Raw genomic sequence first — 18,849 nt, 5'->3', positions numbered from 1 at the left:
ACATTAAAGCTCTTTCTGTCTAACTTAATTTCCAAGAGTTGTCCCATTAGTTTGGGCCACTAATTCTACAGACACACAACCACACTGTGCTGGCTGGGCAATGGTATGCCAGGATCCAGAAAGTTCATCTTTAATTATCCTAGAGAAATTTTTATTCCTGGTTGACTGCATCAGCCTCCTGAATACAAAGCAGATGATCTGTTTTTTTGTCAGCTGGAAAATAACTGCCACAGACTTACAGGCTTACAAAGGACTAATGGAAGGCTGCTTTCAGAAATCAGATTTCTAGTACTGGTTATATTTTAGAGCAAACAAGAAGGTAGCTAGGTAAATAAAAACTATATAAACCAAAAGAAACAAACTTCAAGCTGCAAGCATCTCTCGCACTACTCCTGACTGATTGAAGCTGCATGCTTGGTAAAAACTTAGATGCAATATCCATTTTCAAGGCTGACTGAAAAAGTTATCATGGCAAAATAAACAGCTTCCTCAAATGAACTCTTCTAGTGTTCCCATTTGCCCCCACTGATGAATACTCCTGAAATCTGATGAATCTTGGCATAACCAACACTACTTTGTGCTGAAGAATAGACATCGCATACTGCTACAATCCACATTCCAAGAAACCATGTTAAATGTGTTTTTGTGTTCAGATGACTTACCATGCCACTTTGCATGCAGCTAATCTCTTTCCCTATGCTATACTACTACTGTCTTAGTAGTACATACATTTTATACCAGGCTCGAATCTGAAGATGTGATGACACACTATAATTCATATTTTAGTACTAATTTTTCATATGCATTAACATTTGGTTCTATTCATCCTGAAGTTCTATTAAAATCAACAGGATAAACTTTAGGATCACATGTTGGGGGAGAGGGAGGAAGGGAGGGAAGTAGATAGATCAAATCTTTAGATCAGATGTCTTACATATTACGGTACTGAAATAACTAGTTGATGGTTTGGCTGAGCCTTAATTTATTATTTTTGAGAAACCAGAAGAATAGATGACCTACAGGAAGGTTGGAGAAGGTCCTTATCTTTAAAAATTGGAAAAGATCTGAAAAGACCATTAGCAGGCCCGAAAGATCTGAAAGACCAGGCTGGAGATAATTCATCCCAGAGAAAACCTTTCTGTGTGGTTGCTAAGGGTTGATATCAACTTAATGACACATAATCGATTGAAATCAAGATTTATAATGTTACATAAAAACAGAAGCAAAACAATATTACGGAATCCTTGTAAATATAAATTGAAAAGTTGATATAGGTTGCCATTCACATTTACACATAAAGATGCTTTGGTGATTAGTAAACATTAACAGAACATCCAAAAATAAGATGATTTTAGGATATCTGCAAGGCAGTCGTGTTTCACTTTGAAGTGCAGAGATAACGCTTGTTGAGGCATTTCACATTACTTTGAGACCTCGTCTGGCAGTTGCAGCAGCCAGAGATTTCTGCATATTCTGCAAATACAGCAAGAAGGATGGGGAGGAGGGGAAGACAGAAAGAATAGTGAAAGGCAGTGCCAGGCACAGCCTTGCCCATTCTCTGCAGGAGTGAAATTGACAAGAGTTCTATCTGCTTTCTCTCCCCAAAGGAGGAGTGGGTATGCAAAGCACCAGAAGGCTTGGAGTTTGTAGTTCTTTTTTTTTTTTTTTCCTTTCGTGTATAGTTTGAAGGTTTGGAATTTTGGCTACATCTGTAGAGTGGAAAGAAAGATGGCACGGAAGTACCTTTATGATGAGTTTTAGTTCCTGCACCGCCAAAATATGCACTTTGCTTAGAATGTAATGCCCCCTTTCCCTGCTTCAGCTGCTACTGCAACTGTGAAAAGCATGCTTGGAAGCATTGGAAAAAGCACCTGATTGCAACATTGGTCCCATAATACCATTCTACCTTCAGAGGTGTCAATGGGGTTTTTAATACAGAAGGAATACAATTTGGTCAGGCAGGTTCACCCATAACAGACACTTTTCTGTGAACAACTTTTCTGTGGACAACCATACAAACACAGACTTTTCTATGAACAACCATACAAGCACATACAACAGGTATTGAAAATATGTACAGGGGAACAGAAACCACATTTTTCATTTCCTTTTCATGTGGGGTCAAACTGAGGGGCTTTTCCGTTGCTCCACCTCCAGCAGAAGTTTGGGTGGGGCACTGATTGTACGATGCCTTTTGTGACTTCCCTTGTTCAAAGGTGGCCTGAGTGAAAATGATTAGCAGATGCATTTTAATTTGTTCTAGTTGGATTCCAGAGTGGAAATAGCATAGTATGCAAGTGCCAATAATTTCTGTGGTCACTAAAATGCTTCTTTGATTGCTTCTATATGTTCTAGTTTTTAGTGCCTCAGTAGTGTCCATCTTATTGAAAAACATTCATTACGGCAGAATTTCACTGATAACATTAAAGAGAAGTGAAAGTTGGTTGAGGTTTACACATTTTAAAGTGGGTTGAGAACTTAAGCTTATAAAGCAACACGCTGTCTCTCAGACTGACAGAGAAATAGCCTTAGTGAATTTTAGTAATTAATGTATGAGACTAATCCGTGAATTCTGTGACAAAAATTATTTTTTCAAATCATTGCTTTGTTTGAAAATCAACAGGCTGATTGATGAGTATGTAAACTGTTTGATATATGCCAATATGTAAGTGGTTTTTGTTCCTCAATTCCATCCTTCTGTATTGATATTTGTTCAGTTCTACTAGTAATCATTCTGATAACTTTTTAGGAACAGCATATTTTGAAACCTCTCAAAGACAACATATATGTTAGAGTGGGCTCCCTACTCCCAGCCTTTTTGCTCCTTCCCTTGCAGCTGAACTAGGCCAGTAGAATGAAGCTGAGCATGGCCTCTAGGCTGTCCTTTGGGTCATGTGGCTGATGCAGATTGCCTTGAAGGAGCATGGAGACGACATAGTTCTCCTCAAGAAAATCTTATGTTACTCTGAGGCAGTTCCAAAAGAGGTTTTAAAGACAACTGTACTTGCAGTCTTATACTGTTTAGCTCAGATTAAGCTCATTTGTGCTCATTTGGGTTTATTTCTAGGTAGGCAATTCTTAAGTTGGCAATGCATAGGATTAGACTGTATGACACTGCTCTTTACTGTGACTGATGACATTTACTTCTGGAATGTCCTTACTATGATACTAAGGATACTCTTAAGATGAGCAATGAACAAGGATGATTTTGTACCTGTCCATTTATGTTTTTTTTCATATTTTGTTAATTCTTTATTTTAAAGAATAATTTAGAAGCTAGATTTTTAACTAATGTAATTGCTAGGACAGGCTTCCCCAAGGTGATGTCTTCCTGATTTTCCATCAATTTAATGCTGGCTGAGCATTAAGGTACTTTAATCCAACACACCTTGATGGCAGCAAGTTCATGAAATATAACCTACGATATTTAAATTGAACCAGTCAGTCTTGGACTAATCACTATCTCTCAATCTAATCTAACCTACTCACACAATTTTGCCTTCTCTGCTGCCCTATGAAACAGCCTCTCTCCTGGGATGTGGATAGGTCCAACTCTCTTGGCCTTCTGGAAGGCTGTTAAACCTGGCTTTTCCCCCGGGCATTAGGGTCAGGATGTTAGGGAGCCCAATATACCTGTGTTTGTTTTTATGGAATAATTATGTAGAGCCTCAGTTATCTTTTCTTTCACTGGATTATTTTAATTGGTTATCAGGTTTTTTTTAATATTATTTTGTATGGATTGTTTGCTGCCCAGAGTTATAGGTGGCTATATAAAGACTTTTTTTTCTTATCTATACGATAAGAATGCACCATGCTTTTGAGTAACTTAACTAATATTTTATCTGCTCCTGTGGTTTTATTACATTTTATGTGTTTTTATATATTGCATTGAATACTACTTTTATAGTTTATACTTTGTATTTTTTATGTTATAATTTTGTGGAAGTCTGTATTCTCAAAAGCATTTATGCCACCTTGAGCTTCTTTGAGGAAAGTTAGGATATATAATTAAAAAAAAAAAAAATCTCCCCAAGGTCCTTAAGGAAGAAAAGCCTAATTCGCCTTGTTTGTTCCGGTTCTGGATTGAGTTGATTTCCTCACAAGACTTCAAACTACTAGGTATAAAGAAACCCAAATTCTCAGTAATCTGTATAATCCCTGACTGAGATTGTGGTGATAGTAGGGCAAAAACTTGATTGGCCTGTGATGAAAAATGAAATGTTTGTTTTAATCCTAGGCTTTTTAGCCAAAGGGAAGTGCAAAGACACAGCAAACAGAAAGCTGCAGGACTGGAAAGTCGTGTTTGAATAACTCTGAGGACAAGAACTTCCTTTTTTTGGAGCAAAATTAACCTATTCATTTTGTACAAGGCCCATACTTATGACCAGTTAAGAGGTGTGAGAAAGGGAGAAAGGGTGATTTGTCCTCTTTAAACTAATTTTGGACTTTAAAAAATATAAAAGGAAATGCTTTTATCAGAAGTATTTTTATCTTTAGGGAGACAAAACTATTTCCATCAGAAAAGACGATTCTTCCCAGTTTGAAATGAAATCCCTTTTTGGGGCCTTTGGGCATGAGCAAAACAGCAGCTTTCTGTGCTTGATGAGGATTCTCACTGCTGTCCGCAGCTGTTCTTGCTACTTGGTTTGTAAAAGTAGTGGCTAAAGAAGCCACTGGACCCATCAAATAACAGTGTTGTGCGAGGAGAGCCAGTATTTTAAAATAGAGGCATTTTCTCAGTTTTTAACTCTCGGAAGATCTCTTGGGAGTGTTTTCAGCCTCCTGAAAACATACACGAGAAGAAGCAATTTGAAGAACTACAGTGCAACCAGTATTGATTTTATTTTAAACTCTTAATCCACTCTAGCCCCCTATTATGATTAATTTATATAATTAGTGGTGTTGTGATAATGTGTGAAGAGCTTTATTGCTATCTTCACGCGAGACTAGATAATTGCATATTGCACAAAGCTTTTTACACAAGAGGAAAGTGACTTCTAATGATTATAATATAAGCAGTACTACTACTGATTTGTAGAATTGTTTTCCATACCTAATGGGTACATGAGAATTACAGGCCTCCCAAAAGTAGAGTTGATGATCTATGGTCCCCAGATCCTATGTGGCTCCTAAACACATCTCTGCATCCTCAAAATATTTCCAGATCATATCACCAACATTTCATACTGATATCAATTTAGTAGTGTAACCTTTTACTTCCAAGAGATGTAAAAGCACCTATTTATATCATAAAACTCTCTCACACTAATAGAGGGAATAGCTGAAAGGTTTTGCCCTTGCACATAGCATCAGATGTGCCCTATATTGCTACTGGAGACTAAATGTTTTAAAATATGGACCTCTGCCAGAAAATCTGCATGTCCTAAAATTACCTAAAGTAGTCTACAGATACAAAGGTTGCTGCAGTACAGTCTTCTTCAACTTCCTCAAAAATGTAGAACTGTAACTTCTACAATTCCCAACCAGCACGGCTATGATATCTTCTGGTTGTTGTATTCCTAATATATCGAGAGAATGCCAGTTTGGGAAGTCTGCTCTAAATGTATTGCAAGTTATTTTTCAGAGGGTTTGTATATTTGTGACAGACTTCAGGACAAAAGAACATGCTGCATATGGACTCAAAGACAATCTTGGAAATTAAAGGATTGATTGCTGGAGGATCAGTCAGTGCTGTTTGGATAACAGTCTGAAGAGACAAAGGTATCTGTCCCTTAATAGCACCATTAATACTTAATAACATGATGTGATGACACAGCTCCCTCCTTCCCTCCCCCACCAGAGAAGTCTGACAACTTGTTCGATTCATCCAGAGGATTAAAACTGTGTTTTCCCTTCCTTTATATTTATTCGTATCAAGATTTGTGCATGTTCACTTCCTACTCACCCACTACTCCTCTTAAATCTCTTCTGAGGGAGAAGCAACAGCTCAGTCTCCCACAGAGGCTATGACCTTCTCTGTAGTCAGCTGCAGATCTGGTGTCCTTGACAAGTTAACAATAATTGGGAAGCTGGAAAGATGATCAAAAGCACTGATGGAAGGTGACACTTATACACACATTCATCCCACATGGTAAAAATACAGTCTTCATAATTTCAGGTTGCTTTTCTGAAGTTTCCTGTGCAAAGAAGCATCTTTTTGTGTCTGTAGTAGTTTTTCCCCAGCTTCAAAACTTCCAGGTATGATGGATTTAAAATCCTATCATTTAGCATGCATTTTGGATGCTAAATGATAACCCTCAAGGTAGGCCAGGTCAGGAAATGGACACCATAAGGATTATTGGAACTCCACTTTATTGTTACAGAGAAACGTTTCTCAACCTTGGTAACTTCAGCTCCCAGAACTCCCCAGTCAACAAGCTGGCTGCAAATTCTGGGAGTTGAAGTCCACACAGCTTAAAGTTGCCAAGGTTGAGAAACACATTTATAGGGTATAATAACAAAATCTTGAAGGCCTGGCAGAATTCTCTCTGCCCCCCTCTTATATGATACAGAATCAAGGTGTGGCTATTTTGAGTCTCTTTCTCGCACTTCATTTCCCAGGACTGAGTTGCCTTTTACTTTTTCATTTATTATCTCTTAACAGTTCTGCCGTGGTTCTTGCATTCCTTTGCCAACATTATTTCTGCATTCCTTTTCAGGAGGTGAAGACAATTATAGTTGTTCCCTCACAATGAAATAAAGGAGTAGCAATCTCTGGAAAATTTAAAGGTGAAAAAATTGGCAGGGTAGGATATGACTTTCCAGTGGCTTTAAACCTTTTGTTTCCTAAGTTTGATCAATCATTCTAACAAGCTGGGTCCAATCAAAATATAAATAAAATAATTATGTTCCAATAAGACATTTATAAATCCACATGCATTCTGTTTATCAAGGTAAATTTTGGAGATATAAATATTGTAATAATGCTTTTGAGAGTAATTTTTACTGTTACAACTGTCAAACCTTTTTTAAAAAATCATTTCCAGAAAAGATGTCTGTGAATATATGTATATACAGATTTATTTAATTTTTCTAACTTCATTTTTTCCTTTTCAAGCCATGTGAAAGTGCAGAACCTTTCCCCCTAATGCTTAGGAACTGAGGCACTATTGCATAAGAATCTTTTATGCACTGGGATAGGAATTAAAATAAAGGAATCAGTTGTGAAGATTCCTGGGTTTGTGTGTGTTGGGTGGAAAGTAAAGCCAAGGGATGGACTGTAAATAGAGCAGATAAGCTCATCCTGCATTTAGCATAGCTACCTCAGTACCTAAGCTTTACTAATTAGAAGCCTCTGATTGCATTTCACTGAGTAGCATCTTGATTGTTCTGCTGATTTCAGATTTATCTTGACCATAAAACTCATCAACTGAGTTTTCTCTTCTTCTGCTGCATCAGTGGCTTGAACATAAATTTCATAGTGCTGTCCTTGCTATATCCTTCCTGACCATGAAAGCAACACCATTCCTTCCTTGTTTTTTTGTGTCCTGAATAGTAAACAGTATGATCTTCTGACTGAAGGTGTCCAATTCCAGTCCATTTCAATTTGCTGATGCCTAGGATGTCAATGTGTCACTGATTCATTTCATCTTTTACTGTGTTGAGTTTTCCTGGGTTCATGCTTATGTTCCATATTCCCATGGTAATTCTGACTTTTCAGCTTTGGATTTTCTTTTTTTTGCATGGCAATAACAGTAACTAGATGACCCAAAGGCTTTAATCTACTCACATCATAAACACCATTAGTACTCTGAAAGATCCTCAACTCTTCCTCAGTAGCAGGTCAAATGCCATCCAACCCATGGGGCCCAACAACTGCCACTATATTGTCAGTCACTTCATATTATCTATGTGGTTTTCTTGGTAAAAACACAGGGTATATACCATTGTCTTCTTCTGCACAGTATGAAATGACACCTTTGCCATCGTCACTAAAGTGATCTTCTACCTTTGGCATCTTTTTATATCGTTGCTGCTAAATATATGCGTCTGCCTGCTTTAGCGGGCAGCTGGAATGACCTTCACGCCTTTGGTGAGCCTGCTGAGATTATATACCCTTAGCAACACTCCTGGCATTCCTTGCTCATCCCTCCCAGAAACCCCACCACAGTGAGGTAGGACTTGAGGGGGCTTGATTTCAATATAGACAGTCCCCTACTTACGAACAGGTTATGTTCCAAGAGGCTGTTCATAAGTCTGTTTTGTTTGTAAGTCCAACCAAGTAAAAAGTACTGTCAAAAGTAAAAAAAAAAAAAAAGAGGAGGAGGCAGGAGGCATGGCAGTGGTGTGGGCAGAGAAGCCCTGTCTTCTGCTGCCAATGTGAGAAGCGATAGCCCTCAGACTATTAAGAGCGCTGTGGGACAAGCTGGTGGGGTGCAGTGTGCTTCGGTGCCAGGCAAGGCAGGAGAGGCAGCGGTAGCTCCCTGGGTGAAGGGGGTGGCTATGCAGGAGGCAAAACTGCTGGCCCTTTGCAAGGCCTTGCAGGAGGAAGGCTGAAGATTGCAGCCTCCCAAAGCGCACTGTAAACTCCGACGCAAACCGCCAACCTCCCAGAAGTGGGAGAAGGCAGGAAAGGGGTTGTTTGCAGTGTGCTGGAAACTAACCCTTTTCTTCCTTCTCCCAACTTCTGGATCCATCTTGTTCATATTGGTGAAAGTTCGCAACTTGAAAGTTCATAAGTAGGGGACTGTCTGTATTGCAACTCAAAAAAAAAAAAAAAATCAAGATATCTTACAAACACTTCTATCCAAAACACTGTTCCCTTTTGGAGCAAGCAACTTTATGCGCAGAATGTAGTAAGCCCAAGAAATTAAATCCCTGAGATAAGAAAAAGAAACAGTTAAATCTGGTCTACCATAACACCATTCAATATACCTCTCCATTGCTTCTACCATGCCCTTAAGTCACTTTAAACTTCTTACCTCTCTCTCAACCAACTACAACTTTCTTGATCTTCTTCCTCATAACCCATTCATTCTTCCTTCATATATTTGTTTTGCAATTTGATCCTCACTGATTTTCTCTATAATACCAGGCCATCTCAATTTACTTCTTTCATATTCATCATTCACTTTGTATTCAATCCACATTAATTCATAATTCATTCTTCACCACCACCACCCTCTCTCTCTTTTTAACCACACACATTTCTTAAGTACCCCATTCCTACTACATTCAATTTACTTTTATATTTGTCCTAACACACTCAACTTTCACTTCTGTATAACAAAGTAGGCAAGAACATCCTTTTATATACAGCCAGCCATTTTCACTTTTTTCCACATACATTAATTCAGAAATGAATTATTATCCTCTTATGTTAAAAGATACCATTAGAACAGTCTTCCCTGACATGGTCCTCTTCAGATACATCAGGATTACAATTGGCCATTCTAACTGGAAATTCTAGAGTTGCAATTCCAACAGATCTGTTAGAATATGCTTTTCAATCATGCCAAAATTCATAACATTTTTTAAATTTCAGCCTTTCATCAACATTTTTAAACTATTTTAAAAAACCTCCTTAAACCACTCAGCATAGTGCAAGGGTTGTACAGTTGTATATAATGCAATGGTGAACATTCTTAGTGTGGTGTCTGGCAATAGCAATTAAGCAAAAGTCAAGATAGTCCATTAAAATGAAATTAGAAGCAGTGAAATATCGACCATCCACAATATAACAAATGCTAAAAGCTAAGATGCTCCACTAACTAAACCAAAAGCCAGAGGAAAGTGTGCAATTTTCTGAAAGAAGCACAAGTTAGGGTTATAGAAGATCTGTAGAGAAGGAAAGACTTAGCGCTATCAACAGTGATCTACAGGCCTCAGATATCTTGCTATGGCAGACAGTGGTGAGTATTTAAATTGTACTCTTGAAAGAATTTTCTCTCCCTAAGTCTCTTTGGGCCATTCCAGAATTGCCACTGGATTTGCCATCCTTACGGCATTAGCTCATCGTAAGGGCTGAACTAGCTGTTTAGGCACCATATTGGTTTATCTGAAACAGGAGGAAAGCTGGACCCTTTTTCCATGCAGTTCTGGAGACTGTGGGCAGTCTGTTTTCCTACTGGCTTTGCTCTTGCTTCATTACCTCCTAGTTCCTCGCCTACGAGGAAATTGCAATTATGCTGGGGAAAGAATGCAGGCAACCTTATTAACAAACCCAATCTCTAATCAATTTCACAATCTTTGTGAAAACAAAAACCTGCCTTTTCACTGAACCCCATCTTGCTGCATCTGGGCTCATGCAAGATACAGAATTACACTCTCACCTTCAACACCCACACAGAGATGCTCTTCACCACAAACTACAATCATGGTTAGAGCTACTGTGAAAAGCACCTGCTTGCAAAAATGTCACCATGCTATCTTTCCTGCATCATAGCCAGCAGAACCTTTTTAAAGAAAACACACAGTATTGCTTTCCTCCACCTGGTAACCACTGCTCATTTTGTTTTTGTAAATGGTATAAAATGCAGCATGTGCTGAATATTTTAATAGGAATGGGACTAGAACTTTACTTTCTTTTGTGTGTGTGTGGAGTGGGGACAAAGACATTTTTCTAACTCCAGCTCAGCAGCTCAGATGTGAGATACTGTTTGAGTTCCATTTTTTGAAGTCTCCTACTGCTCAGCTGGAGGAAGGACAGATTGTCTCCTAGTGTTCCTGGCCTGTTCTCAGCGTTCTGAAGCTGGCAGAAGCTTCAGACTGATTTTTGAGCGATGGGGAGAGGGGAGAGTTTGAGTGAGAATACACTGTATTGAAGTGTCCTTTAAGTGTATTAGTACAACACTGGAAATACTGCTGAGTTTTCCCAGGCTGTGAAATGCAAGCTTTAGGAAAGTTTGCAATACTCAGCTCAAACAAAGCTAGCCTAAGATAGTTTGCTCTTTGACATGAAGGGCAAGATGGCACCTTCAGTCAATCCACCTATTGAAACAGACTGGCCTGACAGGTCAAACTTACTTAAGCACCTGCATTGCAGAAGATGTAAGGGAGGCAGACCATAACAACCTCTACTCTCCAATGGAGGAATGTAGTCACTGCTGCCCTCTCCACATCACCACTTGAAACAGACTTCCCATTCATAGGTTTTTAACTACAGATCCATCAGGGCCAAAGGAGATATGTGTAAACAGACAACAGCGGTTGCTCCTATTCAAATGGAGGTTGAAGCTGTCTTAGACCAAAATGGGCCCACTTGTTAGATGAACTGAACCCTTCTCAAATTCTGGAATTTAGGCATTTCTCTTCCCCAACTGGCTCTTCCCTGTTATCAGTACAAGAAAAGGGAAGGGAGTGCTTGGCCAAGCTATAGCAGGGGAACTTGGTGTTCCCCTTAACCATTCTCCTCCTCTGAAGTTATTTAATTCTCATTCTTTCCTGTATATACAAACAGGGAACATATGAATATCAAACACAGCTATCCTTCTCACATCTTGATGGATGGCCTGGAATGGCCTGGAGCCATTTCAACTGTGTAGGTATTACTCTAGCAATTGACAGATAGACTATAACGATTACTTACATTTGTCAGAGTGGCTCTTTTTATGCAGGTATCCCCATTCTCTCTGTTCTTTTTTTTATCTAATATCTTTTTTTTTTGTATAAGAACATTCCTCAATTGTGTTTTAGTGGATACATTTCATGTGTTCTGCCTTACAGAACCACATGCTCATTCCTACTTCTATTTTATTTCAAACATTAGATCAAAGTCTTCCCTTGTTCCTGATTTCTTCACAATGCTTTTTAGTTAATTTCAGTCTTACTGAAGCAAATTGGGTACATCAAGATGTGCATATATGGAGGATTTAAATATAAGAGACAATGTATTCCCTTTTCCTCATACTTATTTTGTAACCCCCCCCCCCGTTTTTTCTCCCCAGGCTACTGAAAAAGTAACTGTCACAACTTTGGCCTTACTCATCTCCCTACTTGAGCATGGCTACTTCCAGACATCTTCTATAAATAATTGGTGTTTGTAAAGTAAGGCAGGTGGCAGAGAGACATGCAAACTGCATTACTTTTAAAGACCTTCATTATTCTTCCATTCCTGAGAAAATTATAAAACAAAAGTGTCTGTGAAATTGATAATAGTTATAAATACCAATTTTTCTCATTCACAGAAATTCAAATAGTTTAATCATACTGGGTTAATAGCCATTATCATTTTGGATTGCAACCTTTGATTTTGGTAGATGATGGCAATCTCTGGACTAACAAGCTTTAGCACCATGAGATCTGTGACACTCAACATTCATGATATATGAAGATCCCATCATCTAGAAGTACACTTAGATGTGACTCTGACTTCACATATCTATGTAAGAGGTCTATGATTTTCGGCTGGTTTTATTGGCAACACCAAGTTACCAGGAACAATAACATGCTCTGACCCCCAGCTTCCAGTGGGGCACTGAAATGGGAATGTTTAAAATTGAGACACTTCAGACACTCTAGCAATCCAGAGGCATAAGATCTATCTGCCATCCCTTCTAGCTCCAGAGTCATAAAGATGGCAAGAACTTTCTGGTTTGGTCTTAAGTGCTAAGACACTCCATGTATTTCAGCAACATTGAGTCTAACCTTTGAAGCTGGAGAATGAAATATGCACAATTGCAAGGACAATCGACATCTCTTCTACACCTTCCAAGACTTGGAGGAAGGCTGGGGTTTATCATATTCAGCAGATGGCAGCATTCTGCTTCCAGCAGAATCTGGTCTGGAATCCAGGGTTACCTTAATTACATGGACACCATTGCAGCGATTGTATTACAATTTCTTTTGTATCAGCTTCAGTCTTCCAGCTATAAAATTAAAATTCAGGTGTCAAACAATCCTGTAAACTATATCTTCCATCTGTTCCCAAATATGTGAGGACTGGTGAAGGCACTCAATATTGAGCCAAATTAACCTTCATGTACTAGAAGTATTCATATTTATTGTATTTCATATACACTGTTGTGAAACTCTGGTACAGGAAACAAATCTGAACGTTAAACCCTGGCCCAAACTAAACTCTTAATGAGTAGTTCCTTCTTTAATACAGAGATTTTTTTTTCTAGAGAACTAACTAACTAGCTAACTAACTAAACTACCTTCTAGGATATTTCATTCAACCCATTCAACTAAAACTTAGCATTCTGCATGTAGTGAGTGTCCTCAGTTTCTCTTCAGTCATCTGGTTTCCAAATGCCTTGGAATAGTGACTGTAGATTTGCACAAGTAACAAGAGACAGAAAGAGAAAGACTACCTAAAAAGGAATTTTGATTGGAATTTTAAAAAAAACGCTGCATCTGATTAGTGTACTGATAGCTCAGCAAAACCTAATTGTCTGCAGGACTAAGATCAACATACTGTACAACATCTAGAGCAGATATTCTGTTTTTCATTTCCTTTTGCAAAAGAAATGGTAGTGCACTGTAAGAAGATCTGAGGAAGCAGATCCACTGGATATATGGATATATGTTTTTTATCATTATCAAATTATCAAACAATATCTGAAATATCACTTTCACATGATTATATGGTTTTATCTATCTATCTATACTAGATAGATATTAAATAAAATGTGGACTCAAGCAAGTGGTGTAGGGTGCCCAGTCTTAGGAGGCATGAAGGGAAGATTTCTTCTTCTTTGCTATAGATTTTTATGGTACCTTTGAGGATTAACATGAGACACTCTTGAGATAGTCTATTACTCCTTAAAGGTATTGCATGCCTCTATCAGGGATAGAGTTAAAGATATGAAGGCTGAGGCAGAAATGAATTTGGGGGAAGATTTTTTTTTCCAGTTTTTTTCCTCCAATAAAAGGGAAGGCCAAAAGGAAAATATTCTTCCCAAAGGGGAAAAAAGAGATCCCCCTCAATGTTTTGTTTGTTTCCTGGATCTTCAAATATGTTGACAGAGACTCAGAAGTTGATAAATTTGGTACTACATGTAGCTGGGCCTCCCTGATGATTATTGATTTATTACATTTATATCTCACCTTCTGTTCAGGAGCTCTAAGGGGTTTATAAAGGGTTCCCTTCTCCAATGGTTTGCCAACAGTTCTGTGAAGTAAGCTGGGCTGAGAGAAAGCAAAGTCACTTAATGACTTTCTATCACTGAGAGAGGACTTGAACCTGGATGTCCCCAGTGACAGTCCAGTACTTTAACCACTGGATCTCTAGCTACTGGAATTACAACTTGGAATATCTTACTAACTGAAACACTTCATGACTGAGTCCACCTATACTGGTGACTGGACTTTTGTACTACTTGGAAGGACAATTTAGCATAGAAAATTATCTGAACAATAAACTCTTCCTGTTGCTGGTATATTTTTATGTAGTCCCCAAGTTGCACTCTTGGCTCACCATGGCCCAGCTTCCTATACCATGGCCTTGACAAAGCCAAAGGGAATGACAAGGCCACAGTATTATTTTCAATGGGATCTCTGATTGCAAAGATAAAATAGCCAAATGTCATAGACAGATTATAAATTAACTTGGCTGCAAAAAGGGCCATAGCAGTGGGTAGAAATCCTTGATGACCAAGAGCTGCATTAAGCCTTGGTGGATGGTGAGGGATATGAAGTTCAATGTGGGGGAGTTGTTGTTATTATTTTTTTAAATAAACTATGAATTACTTATTGTAGGATTACTGCTGCAGTTTCATTTGTTCCCTACTTTAAATTGGTGGGAAATGGGGCTTTCAATTTTCTGCAGACATTCTGAGAGAGGATCAGGGGCTTTGGAATTTTGGTTGCCAAATGCCTGGGTAAAAAGCCTTCTCTTATAGATGATGCATTTTTTTGTCATTCTGATTTTTAAAAAAAAGACAATAATGGGTTATAAAGCCCTTGACCATACTTTGGTAAAATAAAAGAAAAGTAAGTAAGAATTGAAGATAAGTCTATTTTCTAAAGGGGTGACTTCTATTTTAAAGCTCTACCTGGAACATCAGGGAAATCTTATGTTTTTTATACTGGACGCAGTTACCCTGCATTGCTATTTACAGCATATGAACTACTTTGCTAACTAATATAAAGGACTCTGAATTAACTGTGGGACGTGTTACTGCAATGCTTAAACCATTTGCGTTAAAGGAAATAAAATGGAAGAAAATGAAGTTTTCTTCAGTTTCCAATATGAATGAAAAGAATACAAATAGCTGTTGTGTATTAAAATACTCGTATGGATTTGTAAAGCATAGTACTATAAATATAGAACAAATGCCTAACTGGATGTAACACAGGCATCACAGTAGCCCGCAGAGCGAACGTTCAATGTTGTTTGCACAGAAGACATGCCGGTCCAAAGCTGCCTGCTGCTATATTATGCATTTCAGTCCAGTTCTGAATTTGCTCAGGATAGCAACTTTCTCTTGGGGCTCTGAATCTAATACTGGCTAAGAAACACAATTTGCCAGTATCCAAGAATAACTATAGGGATAACTCACTAGTTCACTGAAGCTGAGAGAGTATATAAGGCAAACAGCTCTTTTACAAAGCAGCATAACAAAGATAGGTTACATGTTTAAATTTATGCTAATGAGAGCATCAAGTAATGATAATTCATAGCAGAGATAGGCAGCTTGTACTGTAACAGATGTGAACTGAACTACCATCCCCAGCAGCCACAGCAGTCAGTATGGCTGATGGAATGGGATCATATTTGTAGTTCAGCAATACCTGAAGCATCAAAAGTTGCCTAGCCAATGGAATTAATTATCCTAGGCCTAGAATAACAAGCCTCAAACTTAATTATTCTCATCTCTATAAATAAGCTCAGGAGATGAATGAAAGACTGAAATGACTCCTGAGCTACATATATTCTCTTCTATTGGAACAAGCCTTTATTTATCAGCATTCCTCCAAGGCCTAAGGCTAATAATTCTGGTTCTCTTTTTATGTTGAACGGCTCAGGGTAGGATCTTGTAAGGATCTTGCAAACTACAACTGTTGCTGCTGCTACTACTTATCAACATTACGTAAAACATTGAGTAGTTTTCCATTCATTGAGCTCAAAGACAGATGAAATATATTCAGAACACCAGCCCCAATGCGCTCCAGTATGAAAAACAAGGCAGGAGAAGAGTCAGTCCATCGTGGAATACTTGAGGAAATGGAGCATGCTTCTCTTCACTCACAGCACTTCCTGTTCAGCACTTGCTATGATGGGTAAAAGGGCTTCAAGAAAAGAAGGATTAAAAAAAAAAAAAAAAAAATTCTATACATGTCTATGTTTAAGCAATCACTACTGGTTTCAAAGAACATACTTCCAATAAGTATACACAGAGTTGTGCCTATGTATATTTCTGCATAGTAAAAACAGGGGTAAAATATTCTTAAAGGATTATTATAACCTAGTTAATACTTTATACTATTTCATGGTTTATTTAGAAGGTCCAATTATCTGGATTCTTAAATCATGCTCGGCCATAAACCATGGTTTATAAGCCATAATGGCTAGACCCACATAACACATACTAAAACATGACACCTTAGCAAGCAGATCTTTATATGGGCTTGAAGCTCCTTGCTTGAAATAAAGGCAAAGGTTACAACAAAATTATATCATTCCTATCTCTGAATGGCACAACTGATCTCCATTTCTGATGGCAAAGAACACCACATATGATCTCAGTTTATGAAAGAACATCAAGCAAGATGTTTAGGAAAAAAAAGTTTGCTGTTTAACTTAAAAATCCAAAAAAGCACTGCTTTTTTGAACTGTTCAAAGATGACTGGAAAATCTGTGGCTATCATGTCTGGTCTGCAAAGAGATACAGTGAATGTTTAACTCTTTGCTGCCATCTAGTAGTTGTTCTGATTTTTGCTGCTCAGATATATAGTACAGCCCTAGGGAAATACCTTTTGAACTAATTGCCTATTTGGCTTCCAATTTGTGTGTGTGTGTGTGTGTGTGTGTTAATATGTTTTTCTTACATGGCCCCTAAAATGCCCTCTCAGCTTCTTCACACCAAATATGGTTCCTGATATATTTCTCTGTTCCACTGCCTTCTCTATACCAAATATGGTTCCTGATATATTTCTCTTCAACTTTATTACAGTTTGCCATCCTCATAGTAGCTACTTCATCACCCTCAGAGCAACATGCTAGTTGTTCCAACTCGCTTGGCTGGTAGAAACCACAAATAAAAATCAATGCCAGCAGTCTGAGACTGGAGGATACTCTGCCTTCCCTTTCACAATTAATGCCACCATTGCCCTCATCCATGTGCAACAGTCACTCTCCCCTTTGTTTCTGGGAGTAAGGAGCTGGTTTAAACATCCCTGGCTGGCTCCAATTCTAGTCTGGCTGCTCAGGACTTCTAATATGCAGGAACACTTCCAATGTGGGGAGCCTGTCAACTCTAATGAAGACAACTGTGTCAAATATTTTAAACACAAATTCTCCATTTACTCAGGGAAAAAAAAATCATTACTGCTCTGGTGATGCTAGAACCATGCAAACTGTTTACATGATCAAAACCTTATACTGAAATCCAGCAGATTAACCCCTGCTAGGATATGACAGGCAGCAGGTAAAAAAGGGAAACACCTTTTGAATTAATTACATCCTACATTTCCAAAGCTTTTCTCCTTTCCTCTTCCTTGATAGCTTCCTCCTATAGAAGGTCAAAGTACAGCCCTGATAAAAGTCCATTGGGGTGAAGGAATCAGAGGCCAGGTAATATAACAGAAAAAAGAGGGGAGGTGTCAAGGTGAAAATGAGATCCTGGTGCTACACAATAGTCTGAAGGCCCAAGGCTTCTATGGTGGAAATGATTTTGAATAAACCAGGACATCTGAAGATAAACCCAGTGGCACTGCCTTCTTCTCATGCAGGATGCAGTGGTTAAACCTTGTAGTTTTTAACATGTAGATTTCTCGCAGGACTCTAATACCATCCAGACAGAAAACAAGCAACCGGGGTGAAGTTTCTAGCGTAATCCTCCTCACGCACTAGTTTTCTGCAGGCATGGATCTCTTCCTCTCTTTCACAGAAAAACCCTCCAAGGTCCTCTTACCTATTTTTTTGCGGCGCAACAACAGAGGCATGGAATTACCCTTCATCAGAACGAGAGTGGTCGGAGCCTACGCGGATGTCTTCGAGCCACAAGAGTTGTTTTTGTCGCCACGCTCTTTCTGAAAGCCGCCTGACTGACCTAACTTTCTTTCCTGGCGACACGCTCGCGCGCCCACCCACCCGCGCCGCAGAAAATCGCCCTCTAGAACAGCTGAGGGGTATAAGGAGGAAGCCCGAGGGAAAAGGGCCCTGAAGGAGCTACCCCGTTTCCTCTTCTCCCTCTCCCCCCCCCGCCGCGTTTGCTCTGTTTACACTGTAACCCCGTGGAAATGAAAGCAAACCGCCCCAGGGAAGGAGCCACGGAGGCGCCCGCTTACCCGATGCTTGGCGAGAGGGGCTCGCTCACGCCTCGCCGGCTTTCTTTTCCTTGGGCGTTAAGAAGAAGACGCGAAGTCCCACGTCCACGCCTCCCGGCAGAAATTCATGACGCTCCCTAACCGGGTCCGATCCGGGGAGAAAGAAGAACCGGAGGCTTCTGGTTTCCAAGATCAACCTGAGCCTGGCGCTTCGGAAGGGCGGAGCGACCCCGCCGCTACCACCCGCAGAGGGCCAGAGGACTTCACGCTGCGCTGGTCCCTCCTCTCCGTAGTTTCCTGAGGTGGGAGGGAGGGATGGGGGGCGTGGACGGCGCGGGATTTGTCCTGTGGTGTCAATGTGGCCATGTTTTGTTGCTGGAAGAAAAGGCAGGAATTCAACAGATGCAGCTTTCATCAGTTGTAGCGCAGTTATGGTGGTGCCCACTGGCGTAAAACGGATTAGACCAAAAAAAAAGG

The 18,849-nt window shown here is 39.3% G+C and overlaps 1 protein-coding gene across 1 annotated transcript in view; it reads right to left on the bottom strand.

Moving 5' to 3' along the window:
- Positions 1-18,632, bottom strand: part of CDK18 (cyclin dependent kinase 18) — an 86,037-nt gene extending 67,405 nt beyond the window's left edge. Inside the window, exon 1 of the mRNA XM_088128451.1 lies at positions 18,394-18,632. The gene's annotated coding sequence lies outside the window, so the exon portion shown is untranslated. The remainder of the gene's footprint in view (positions 1-18,393) is intronic.
- Positions 18,633-18,849: the final 217 nt, after the last annotated feature.

This window comes from Python bivittatus, unplaced genomic scaffold, assembly GCF_059951505.1.
Source record: "Python bivittatus isolate LINGU-HERP-01145 unplaced genomic scaffold, Pbiv_v1 ctg000700_np1212, whole genome shotgun sequence".
NCBI lineage: Eukaryota > Metazoa > Chordata > Lepidosauria > Squamata > Pythonidae > Python > Python bivittatus.
Note: the sequence above shows the minus strand (reverse complement) of the source record. Positions and strands in the feature narration are given on the sequence as shown.